The following is a 13013-nucleotide window of genomic DNA, read 5'->3' as shown; positions in this document are numbered from 1 at the left end:
CTTTTACCTCCCCCTCTTAAAACAGTGGCTATATGTTAGTAAATTATTGGTATAGAAGCTGTACTTATAGATCTTACACATTTGTGTTTGAATGTTAACAATGTATTTTCTGTAAATAAAATTTCATTACTAGAAATAATGGTTGGCATACACTCTGGGAAATCTGGTGACAACTAAATAAAAAAATAAGTTGGAGTGAGAGTGTCCATAAAAATATGGGAAATAGCTGTGTTACTAGTCTCTTAAGTGTCATCAGATCAGATAGCAAGGGAAAACACTTATGACTTACTTTTTTTTTAAAAAAATGTCATTTTAACAAATAGAAAGTATGACCTTAAAAAATAATAATGACTTTATTGTTTCATACAGAATTGTTGGATTTTTCCTGTTTTGAGTGACTAGTGTTTCCTACACTGTTAGTCATGCATTGAAGACCCTAGGTAACCAGGGCAATATTAACTCAAGTAACATGGGAGGAAATTTATTTAAGCATGACCACAACCCTTGACCACCCTAGAAGTGCATTTGTCTAGGAATTAATCTTTTGTGGAACAATGTTACTTCAAATGTTCAAGTACAATTGACCTTAAAATTGATCAAACAATTCCCTATACTTAAAATTGTGAAATGATATAACTCAGTGACATTATGGTAAACTGATCTGTATTTAAGGTGTTGCCCAAAATATTGGGTAAAATGACAAAAATGTTCACAATTGTATGGCATTACTTCAATGGCTTGTATTATATTTTCTGGGAAACAGCATGATTTTGAATGGTATTGTTTCTAGAGCAAGGACTAAGGCACAAGAAAGACCAGCTATGTGACCTTACACAAATGATTTACACTGTACGTTAATAGGTTTCCTGACATAAATTAGTAATTTTAAATACATAATGTTCAAAACTGTTGTGGACATTAAATAAGATAACGTATGTTAAACATATAGAGAATATAAGGTGCCTCAACTGAAGTTAATCTGCTTTGCCTTCTATACTTCTTTATTACAATGAGATTATTAAATGGTGTTTTAAATTTGTATATAACATATACCTTTTAAAGTACATTTACATCTGTCACTTCAGTAAATCCCCTTAAACTAAAGCTATGGAATTTGTAGCATTATAATAACCATTGAGTTTCCCATAACGTTACATAAAAAACACAGAAAAACTATATAGAAAAGTTAGATGACGTTCCCATTGTCATATGGTGACCGATATATGATTTAAACCTAATCAGGTTTCTAACTCAAAGGCTGCTGCTCCTTGTATTATATTACGCTGCCTTTCAAGAACATTTAAACACTATTAGGAAAGAGCACATGACATCCAAACATAAGATCCGAAAACTGACAGAAACAGTCACAAATGTTGGGAAGAAATTTCAGAGGAAGGATAAGGTTGAGCCCTTGTTTTCCAGAGTTTGTGTCCAAAACTTTCAGGGAATGTATAACTTATGCTATCTGTTGATCAACATACTAGATGAATGACAATGGTATTCTATTTGCTCCATATGGAATGAAAATCCTGTACTCTCTGTCCTTTTTTTTTCAATATTTAAATATCAGTGACACATTTGTCTAAAATGACTTAGGTATAAACTTCTTGAATGTGGACCAGATGATATTTTAAAATTTAGCTTGCTATTATTTTTAGCTTCCTAACATTGTTTATAAAGTTTATGAGCTGTTTGTTTACTCTATATATTTCACACTTTCTGTGAAAGCAAGAGTAAGCTAGAAATAATTAATGACCCATTATTTTGTTATTGAGTTATTTTATGTTTTAGTTCTCTAATTCACTTCAGTAAATCTTAATATTCAGCACTACCATGCTGGGGCTTATGGTTATCCAATGGTGAACGACAAAAGGCCAGTCATACTCACACAGGGCTTAGGATGAAGACTGAAGATAATGTGAAATGAGACAAAAGTGGTACACAGGGATGAGACCATACAGAGCTTTAAAAGCCAAATTAGATATGCTCATCTTTATTTTAATAGCAACAGGAATGCTCTTAAAGTGTTTTAGGCAAGGGAATAAGGCTTGCAGGTGAGAAAGAGAAGAGACAAAAATCACACTGGTGTTGTGAAATGGTCCTTCCTGAGGGGAAGGAAATATTATTTGCATCTCAAATATCTACTTCAGAGTAAATAAATAGAGGGAATATAACTAACATTCTTATTTTTATAACACTTCATTAAAGCATAGCATACATGTGGAAAAGTATATAAAAATATATCAGGTCAATGAATTATCTTAAGAGAAAAAACTCATGCAACCCCCACACAGGTAAAGAGGTAAGACATTACCAGCACCCTGAAATAACCCTTCAGGCTCCTTCTCAACCAAAATCTCTTTCTTCTAGAAAAGTAGCCAGTATTCTGACTTCTAAAATCATAGTACAGTTTTACCATTTTCTTTTGAGATTTACATAAGTGGAAGCATAAAAATGTATTATTTTGTGTTCAGCTCTTTTTGATCAACATCATCTGTGAAGTTCATTCTTACATGTAACGGTATTTTTTTTTCCTATCCAGTAATCCATGAAATAAATATGTCACAATTCATGTGTACATTCTACTGTTGGATATTTGTGATGCTTGCAGTTTGTGCTACATGAATAATGTTACAATGAATATTCTGTTACATGTAATTAGGTTCACATAATCATAAATTTCTGATGGGTATATACATAGGAGTGAAACACAGTGGTCATACGTTGTGTATATATATATAAATTTAGTAGATAATGCAGAGTTTTCCAAAGTGGTTATACAAATTTATATCTCTGCTGTCAGTATATGAGTTCCAACTGTCCCATATCCTTGCCAATATTGTTATTATTTTAACATTTGTTATTCTATCCAGCGGATCTATCACTGGAAAGATGTAACTTTAATTTGTATGCACCAAATTACACAGGTTCAAAATATAAACACCATATTTCATAGAATGAAAGTGAAAATAGACAAATCCATCATAGTGGGAAAATTTAACACATCACATTGAGTAACTGATATAACAAGCAGAAAAAACAAATGTCTTCAGAAGATTTAATCAACAAAATTCACAAAACTGACCCTATTTACATATTTGACATTGCAAAAAACTGTTAAATCACTATTATTTTCAAATGCACGTGTAACTTTTACCCAAACTGGGCATATTATGGGTCATAAAAAAAACTAAACAAAGTTCAAAACACTGACATCATTCAGAATGTATTCTCTGGCCACAGTGGAATTAAACCTGAAATCAGCAACATAATGTAAAAAGATCCAAATACTTAGAAATTAAATAATACACTTCAAAGCAATTCAAAGTCATCACAATGAAAAGTAGAAAAAAATGTTTTATTAGAAAAAAAGAACATACAGCATATTAAAACTTGTGGAACTAAGCAAATCTGTGAAGAGAAAAAAATTTATATCAATAACTTTATATATTAAAAATGGTAGATTACTAACCAATAGCTATTGAATTACAATTGAATTGAATGAAATTACAAAACAATTCATCTAAAGAATGAGTAAATGGACATATTATTACATACTAAAAAAGTAGAAGGAAGAAAATAGTAAATATATTAATGTAAGTCACAACAAACACAGTAGAAATAATTAAGAAGGACAAATGTGGACTCTTTGAAAACTCATGTTTGATAGACATTTAGCAAAACTGAGCAAAATAAAAGTAAGTAAATAGATTGATAGATATATAAGTAAATAAATAAGTCACAAATTTTAAATATAAGGGATCAAAAAGTGGTATCACTATATATTTTACAGATACTGCAAAGATTTTAAAAGAATATCATGAACAATTTAACAAAAGTAAATGTAATATTTTACATAAAATTTATGAATTCTTAGAAAAACCTAAATTACCAAAACTAATGAAAAATAAAATAATGAACATTACTGTATTATTAAATAAATGAATTATTTTAAAAATTAAACTATTAAATTGGCAACTAAAACCCTTCCCACAAAATTCTATAGTGCCACATATACTCACTAGTGAATTCTCCAAACTTTTAATGAAAAAATGACACCAATTTTACAGAACTTCATCTAGAAAAGCAAAGAAGGAAGGAGAGGGAGAGAGAAAGAGAGAAAATAAAAGGGAGATTGAAAGAAGGAAAGAGAGAGAGAGAGAGAGACAAGTCAATTTATGGGACCAGGATAACTCTGTAAAGAACAAATAACAGGACAGGAAACTTAGATACTAATCATTTTTATAAACATAAATACAAAAATTTTAAAGAAAATAAAATGAATCTAATGATTTTTTTAAGTATAGTATATTATGAACAAGTTGGGTTTATTTCAGCATGCAAAGTAGATACAATATTTAAATAAAAACCAATATGTTTCATCACATTAATAGAATAAAGTACAAAATCATCTTCATAAATGCAATGCAGAATAAAGATTTGTACAGATTTTACAATCATTCATGATAAAAACCCTTTGTAAAAGAGGAATGAATATAAGGAATTTCTTTAATCTAGCAGAGTACTTACAAAAAGTAGTTCGGATTAAAATATCAAATACTACTAAAAGGCTTATACATAAAAATTTCAGCCTCCAACATCATTGGTATATATTGCTGTTCCTGTTTCCCAGAGTCAACAACATTCATCAAATTTACTTATTTTCCTTAGTGTTTGCTTCAATATATCTAAATAACTTTAAATTTTATTTCACAGAGACCTCTTTCATTCAACTCTTCATCTTTCCAACTGTATTTTTTTGTGTGTGTGAGCCAGTTGCACAGCTTTTATTATGGGATTTTATTCCCTTTCTATCCCCAACTCTCTCTCTCTTTCTCTCAACACTTAATCCAGCAACTTCTTAAGAAAGAATCCATGGAAGGTAAATTTCATGTCCGAAAATCTTGTTTTTTCCATTGTATTTAATTGATGGTTTACTTGCTTATACAATTCTACATCAAAAACATTTCTCTCAGAATTTGGATAACCACTGTGGAAAACTGTCAGCATTATCTATTAAGTTATATATATATACAGAACCTATGACAACTGTATTTCACTCCTATGTATACACCCAACAGAAATTTATGATTATGTAAACCAAAATACATGCAACAGAATATTCATTGCAACATTATTCAATGGAACAGGATAGAAAGCCCAGAAATAAACCCACACACCTATAGTCAATTAACTTATGACAAAGGAGACAAGACAATACAATGGAAGAAAAACAGCCCCTTCAATAAATGGTGCTGGGAAAACTGAACAGCTACATGTAAAAGAATGAAGTTAGAACACTCCTTAACACCATACACAAAAATAAGTACAAAAAGGATTAAAGACTTAAATGAAAGACTGGACACTGTAAAACTCTTAGAGGAAAACATAGGCAGAATATGACTGTTTATTTTTTAAGTTTTCTTTAACATCTTTATTGGAGTATAACTGCTTAACAATGGTTTATTAGTTTCTGCTTTAAAACAAAGTGAATCAGCTATACATAACATATATCCCCATATCTCTTCACTCTTGAATCTTCCTCCCTCCCACCTTCCATATCCCACCCCTCTAGCTGGTCGCAAAGCACCAAGCTGATCTCCCTGTGCTATGTGACTGCTTCCTACTAGCTATCTATTTTACATTTGGTAGTGTATATGTCCATGCCACTCTCTCACTTTTTCCCAGCTTACCCTTCTCCCTTCCAATGTCCTCAAGTCCACTCTCTAGTAAGTCTATGCCTTTATCCCCATCCTGCCCCTAGGTTCTTCATTATATATATATATATATATATATATATATATATATATATATATATTCAATATATATGTGTTAGCATATGGTATTTGTTTTTCTTTTTCTGATTTACTTCACTCTGTATGATAGACTTTAAGTCCATCCACCTCACTACAAATAGCTCAGTTTCATTTTTTTTTATGGCTGAGTAATATTGCATTGTATATATGTGCCACATCTTCTTTACCCATTCATCTCTTGATGGACACTTAGGATGTTTCCGTGTCCTGGCTATTGTAAATAGAGCTACAATGAACATTGTGGTACATGATTCTTTTTGAATTATGGTTTTCTCAGGATATATGCCCAGTAGTGGGATTGCTGGACCGTATGGTAGTTCTATTTTTAGTTTTTTAAGGAACCTCCATACTGCTCTCCATAGTGGCTGTATCAATTTACATTCCCACCAACAGTGCAAGAGGGTTGCCACTGAGAAGCAAGAAGAACTACAATCCGGCAGCCTGTGGAATAAAAACAACATTCGCAGAAAAATAGACAAGATGAAAAGGCAGAGGGCTATGTACCAGATGAATGAACAAGAGAAAACCCCAGAAAAACAACTAAATGAATTGGAGATAGGCAACCTTACAGAAAGAGAATTCAGAATAATGATAGTGAAGAAGATCCAGGACCTCGGAAAAAGAATGGAGGCAAAGATCGAGAAGATGCAAGAAATATTTAACAAAGACCTAGAATAATAAAATAACAAACAAACAGAGATGAACAATATAATACCTGAAATGAAAACTACACTAGAAGGAATCAATAGCAGAATAACTGAGGCAGAAAAATGGATAAGGGACCTCAAACACAGAACGGTGGAATTCACTGCTGTGGAACAGAATAAAGGAAAAAGAATGAAAAGAAATGAAGACAGCCTAAGAGACCTCTGGGACAACAATAAATGCAACAACATTCGCATTATAGGGGTCAAGAAGGAGAAGAGAGAGAGAAAGACCAGAGAAAATATTTGAAGAGACTTTAGTCAATAACGTCCCTAACATGGGAAAGGAAATAGCCACCCAAGTCCAGGAAGCGCAATGAGTCCCATATGGGATAAAACCAAGGAGAAACATGACGAGACATGTAAAATCAAATGGGAAAAAATTAAAGACAAAGAAAAATTATGGAAAGCAGCAAGGAAAAAAATGACAAACAACCTACAAGGGAACTCCCTTAAGGTTAACAGCTGATTTCTCAGCAGAAACTCTACAAGCCAGAAGGGAGTGGCATGATATACTTAAAGTGATGAAAGGGAAGAACCTACAACCAAGATTATTCTACACAGCAAGGATCCTATTCAGATACGATGGAGAAATCAAAAGCTTTACAGACAAGCAAAAGCTAAGCAAATTCAGCACCACCAAACCAGCTCTACAACAAATGCTAAAGGAACTTCTCTAAGTGGGAAACACAATAGAAGAAAAGTATCTACAAAACAAACCCAAAACGATTAAGAAAATGGTCATAGAAACATACATATCGATAATTACCTTAAACGTGAATGGATTAAATGCTCCAAACAAAAGAGAGATTTGCTGAATGGATACAAAAACAAAACCCATATATATGCTGTCTACAGGAGACCCACTTCAGACCTAGGGACACATACAGACTGAAAGTGAGGGGATGGAAAGAGATATTCCATGCAAATGGAAATCAAAAGAAAGCTAGAGTAGCTATAATCATATCAGATAAAATAGACTTTAAAATAAAGAATGTTGCAAGAGACAAGGAAGGACAGTACATAATGATCAAGGGATCAATCCAAGAAGAAGATATAACAATTATAAATATATATGCACCCAACATAGGAGCACCTCAATACATAAGGCAACTGCTAATAGCTGTAAAAGAGGAAATCAACAGTAACACAGTAATAGTGGGGGACATTAACACCCCAATTACACCAATGGACAGATGATCCAAAATGAAAATAAATAAGGAAAGAGAAGCTTTAAATGACACAATAGACCAGATAGATTTAATTGATATTTATATGACATGCCATCCAAAAACAGGAGATAAAACTTTCTTCTCAAGTGTGGACAGAACATTCTCCAGGATAGGTCACATCTTGGGTCACAAATCAAGCCTCAGTAAATTTAAGAAAATTGAAATCATATCAAGCATCTTTTCTGACCACAACACTATGAGATTAGAAATGAATTAGAAGGAAAAAAAAGTGAAAAAACACAAACACATGTAGGCTAAACAATACGTTACTAAACAACCAAGAGATCACTGAAGAAACCAAAGAGGAAATCAAAATATACCTAGAGATAAATGACAATGAAACCACGATGATCAAAAACCTATGGGATGCAGCAAAAGCAGGTCTAAGAGGGAAGATTATAGCTAAAAACTCTGCCTCAAAAAACAAGAAAAATCTCAAATAAACAATCTAACCTTACACCTAAAGGAACTAGAGAGGGAAGAACAAACAAAACCCAAAATTAGCAGAAGGAAAGAAATCATAAAGAGCAGAGCAGAAATAAATGAAATAGAAAACAAAGAAAACAATAAAAGAGATCAATAAAACTGAAAGCTGGTTCTTTGAGAAGATAAACAAAATTAATCAACCATTAGCCAGACTCATCAAGAAAAAAAGTGAGAGGACACAAATGAATAAAATTAGAAATGAAAAAGGAGAAGTTACAACAGAAACTGCAGGAATACAAAGCATCCTAAGAGACTACTACAAGCAACTCTATGACAATAAAAAGGAAAACCTGGAAGAAACGGACAAATTCTTAGAAAAGTATAATCTTCCAAGACTGAACCAGGAGTAAACAGAAAATATGAACAGACAAATCACAAGTAATGAAATTGAAACTGTGATTAAAAATCTTCCAACAAACAAAAGTCCAGGACCAGATGGCTTCACAGGTGAATTCTATCAAACATTGAGAGAAGAGCTAACACCCATCCTTCTAAAACTCTTCCAAAAACTTGCAGAGGACGGAACACTCCAAAACTCATTCTATGAGACCACCATCACCCTGATACCAAAACCAGACAAAGATAATACAAAAAAAAAACCAACTACAGACCAATATCATTGATGAATACAGATGCAAAAATCCTCAACAAAATACTAGCAAACAGAATCCTACAACACATTAAAAGGATCATGCACCAAGTTCAAGTGGGATTAATCCCAGTGATGCAAGGATTCTTGAATATATGCAAATCAATCAATGTGATGCATCATATGAACAAATTGAAGGATAAAACCCATATGGTCATTTCAATAAATGCAGAAAAAGCTTTTGACAAAATTCAATACCCATTTATGATAAAAACGCTCCAGAAAGTGGGCATAGAGGGAACCTACCTCAACGTAATAAAGGCCATATACAACAAACCTACAGCAAATATCATTCTCAATGGTGAAAAACTGAAAGGATTTCCTCTAAGATCAGGAACAAGACAAGGATGTCCACTCTCACCACTATTATTCAACACAGATTTGGAAGTCCTAGCCATGGCAATAAGAGAAGAAAAAGAAATAAAAGGAATACAAATTGGAAAAGAAGAAGTAAAACTGTCACTGTTCACAGATGACATGATACTATACATACAGAAACCTAAAAATGCCACCAGAAAACTACTAGAGCTAATCAATGAATTTGGTAAATTTGCAGGATACAGAACTAATTCACAGAAATCTCTTGCACTCCTATACAATAATGATGAAAAATCTGAAAGAGAAATTAAGGAAACACTCCCATTTACCATTGCAACAAAAGGAATAAAATACCTAGGAATAAACCTACCTAGCAAGACAAAAAACCCATATGCAGAAAACTATAAGACACTGATGAAAGAAATTAAAGATGATACCAACAGACGGAGAGATATACCATGTTCTTGGATTGGAAGAATCAATATTGTGAAAATGACTATACTACCCAAAGCAATCTACAGATTCAATGCAATCCCTATCAAGTTACCAAAGGCATTTTTTATGGAACTAGAAGAAACCATCTTAAAATTTGAATGGAGACACAAAAGACCCCAGTAGCCAAAGCAATCTTGAGGGAAAAAAACGGAGCTGGAGGAATGAGACTCCCTGACTTCAGACTATACTAAAAAGCTACAGTAATCAAGACTATATGGTACTGGCACAAAAACAGAAACATAGATCAATGGAACAAGATAGAAAGCCCAGAGATAAACCCATGCACCTATGGTCAACTAATCTATGACAAAGCAGGCAAAGATATACAATGGAGAAAATACAGTCTCTTCAATAAGTAGTGCTGGGAAAACTGCACAGCTACATGTAAAAGAATAAAATTAGAACACTCCCTAACACCATACCCAAAAATAAACTCAAATTGGATTAGAGACGTAAATGTAAGACCAGACACTATAAAACTCTTAGAGGAAAATATAGGAAGAACATTCTTTAACATAAATCACAACAAGAATTTTTTGGACCCACCTCCTAGAGTAATGGAAATAAAAACAAAAATAAACAAATGGGACCTAATGAAACTTCAAAGATTTTGCACAGCAAAGGAAACCATAAAGCCGAAAAGACAACCCTCAGAATGGGAGAAAATATTTGCAAATGATTCAACGGACAAAGGATTAATCTCCAAAATATATAAACAGTTCATGCAGCTCAATATTAAAGAAACAAAAAGCCGAATCCAAAAATGGCAGAAGACCTAAATAGACATTTCTCCAAAGACATACAGATGGCCAAGAACCACGTGAAAAGCTGTTCAACGTCACTAATTATTAGAGAAATGCAAATCAAAACTACAATGAGCTATCACCTCACACCAGCTAGAAGGGACATCATCAGTAAGTCTGCAAACAACAAATTCTGGAGAGAGTGCAGAGAAAAGGGAACCCTCTTGCACTGTTGGTGGGAATGAAAATTGATACAGCCAGTATGGAGAACAGTATGTCAGTTCTTTAAAAAACTAAAAATAGAATTACCTTATGATCCAGCAATCCCACTATTCGGCATATACCCAGAGAAAACCATCATTCAAAAAGACACATGCATCCCAATATTCATTGCCACACTATCTACGATAGCAGTGTAATGGAAACAACCTAAGTGCCCAGCAACAGATGAATGGATAAAGAAGTTGTGGTACATATATACAATGGAATGTTACTCAGCCATAAAACGGAACAAAATTGAGTCATTTCTTGAGACGTGGATGGACCTAGTGACTGTCATACAGAGTGAAGTAAGTCAGAAAGAGAAAAACAAATATCGTATATTAAAGCATGTATGTGGAACCTAGAAAAATGGTACAGATGAACCAGTTTTCAGGGCAGAAGTTGAGACACAGAGGTAGAGAAGAGAACAAACGTATGGACACCAAGGGGGGAAAACCACAGTGGGGTGGGGATGGTGGTGTGCTGAATTGGGTTATTGGGATTGACATGTATACACTGATGTGTATAAAATTGATGACTAATAAGGACATGCAGTATAAAAAGCAAACAAACAAACAGATAAAAACAACTAATACTATACTTTCATTGGGTTATTAGTGTAGAAATGTGTTAATATAAATGTTTCAGATATTACATGATATTTCTAAAAATCTTATATGTTCTAGTATAATGTTATAAGTCATAATTCTAGTTATTACTTTAAAATGTATATCTCAGAAATAACTAAATTTCCTTGTCAATTGCATTATTATGAACTTTCATCAAATCTTTAACCATGGTCATTTTTAAGTCATTTGTCATTTTCAGACAGTTCTGTGTGTACTCTAATGTTTTTGCAAAAATATTCCTATAAAACGGTTTCATCTTCAAGGAATTCATGGAAAAGACTCTGACAAGTACAGGTTTCTGGTAACTGACTATACTGCTGAATTGAATGAATAAGCATTTTCAGAACTCTAATAAAAAACTGATGAATTCATAAAAGTGCTAACAAAAGATCAAGATAAAAAAATAATTACATGGGACTGTGTGAACTGATGAGGATGATTATATTTTTTATGATTTTCTGTTTGAATTTAAAAAAAAATCCCACAAGGGCTCAGAGGCAAAAAAAATATACAAATCAATTTTCACTGCAAAGTAAAGGACCTGTTACAGTGGAGAATTACTGGACTGAATGTCAATATTATGACATAGTATGAGTGTGTTTCATGTTTGGTAATTGCAATCATTGTTGCTTTTGTTGTGGTCATCCATTTACAATACTTGGTGTCAGTTTATCTCTTGTAAAAATAAAATAGAGTGTGTGTGTGTTAAAAATATATCTATTGAATATAGTTCTCTGTGTTATAAAGAAAAAAAAAAAAGAGGGTTACCTTTTCTCCACACCCTCTCCAGCATTTATTGTTTCTAGGTTTTTTGATGATGGCCATTATGACTGGTGTGACATGATATCGCATTGTAGTTTTGATTTGCATTTCTCTAATGATTAATGATGTTGAGCATTCTTTCATGTGTTTGCTGCCAATCTGTATATCTTCTTTGGAGAAATGTCTATTTACGTCTTCTGCCCATTTTTGGATTGTTTTTTTTGGGGGGTTTTTTGATATTGAGCTGCATGAGCTGCTTGTAAATTTTGGAGATTAATCCTTTGTCAACTGTTTCATTTGCAAATATATTCTCCTATTCTGAGGGCTGCCTTTTCGTCTTGTTTATGGTTTCTGTTGATGTGCAAAAGCGTTTAAGTATCATTAAATCCCATTTGTTTATTTTTGTTTTTATTTCCATTTCTCTAGGAGGTGGGTCAAGAAGGATCTTGCTGTGATTTATGTCATACACTGTTCTGCCTATGTTTTCCTCTAAGAGTTTTATGGTGTCTGGGCTTACATTAGGTCTTCAATCCATTTTGAGTTTATTTTTGTGTATGGTGTTAGGGAGTGTTCTAATTTCATTCTTTTACATGTAACTGTCCAGTTTTCCCAGCACCACTTATTGAAGAGGCTGTCTTTTCTCCATTGTATATTCTTGCCTCCTTTATCAAAGATAAATTGACCTTATGTGTGTGGGTTTAGCTCTGGGCTCTCTATCCTGTTCCATTGATGTATATTTCTGTTTTTGTGCCAGTACCATACTTTCTTGTTTACTGTAGCTTTGTAGTATAATCTGAAGTCATGGAGCCTGATTTCTCCACCTCCATTTTTCTTTCTCAAAATTGTTTTGGCTATTCAGTGTCTTCTGTGTGGAGAACATTTTGGAGTTTTCTTAAAAATAAATCTGTGCATTCTTCT

Source organism: Phocoena phocoena, chromosome X (assembly GCF_963924675.1).
Source record: "Phocoena phocoena chromosome X, mPhoPho1.1, whole genome shotgun sequence".
Classification (NCBI taxonomy): domain Eukaryota; kingdom Metazoa; phylum Chordata; class Mammalia; order Artiodactyla; family Phocoenidae; genus Phocoena; species Phocoena phocoena.
This window is presented reverse-complemented; position numbering follows the sequence as displayed.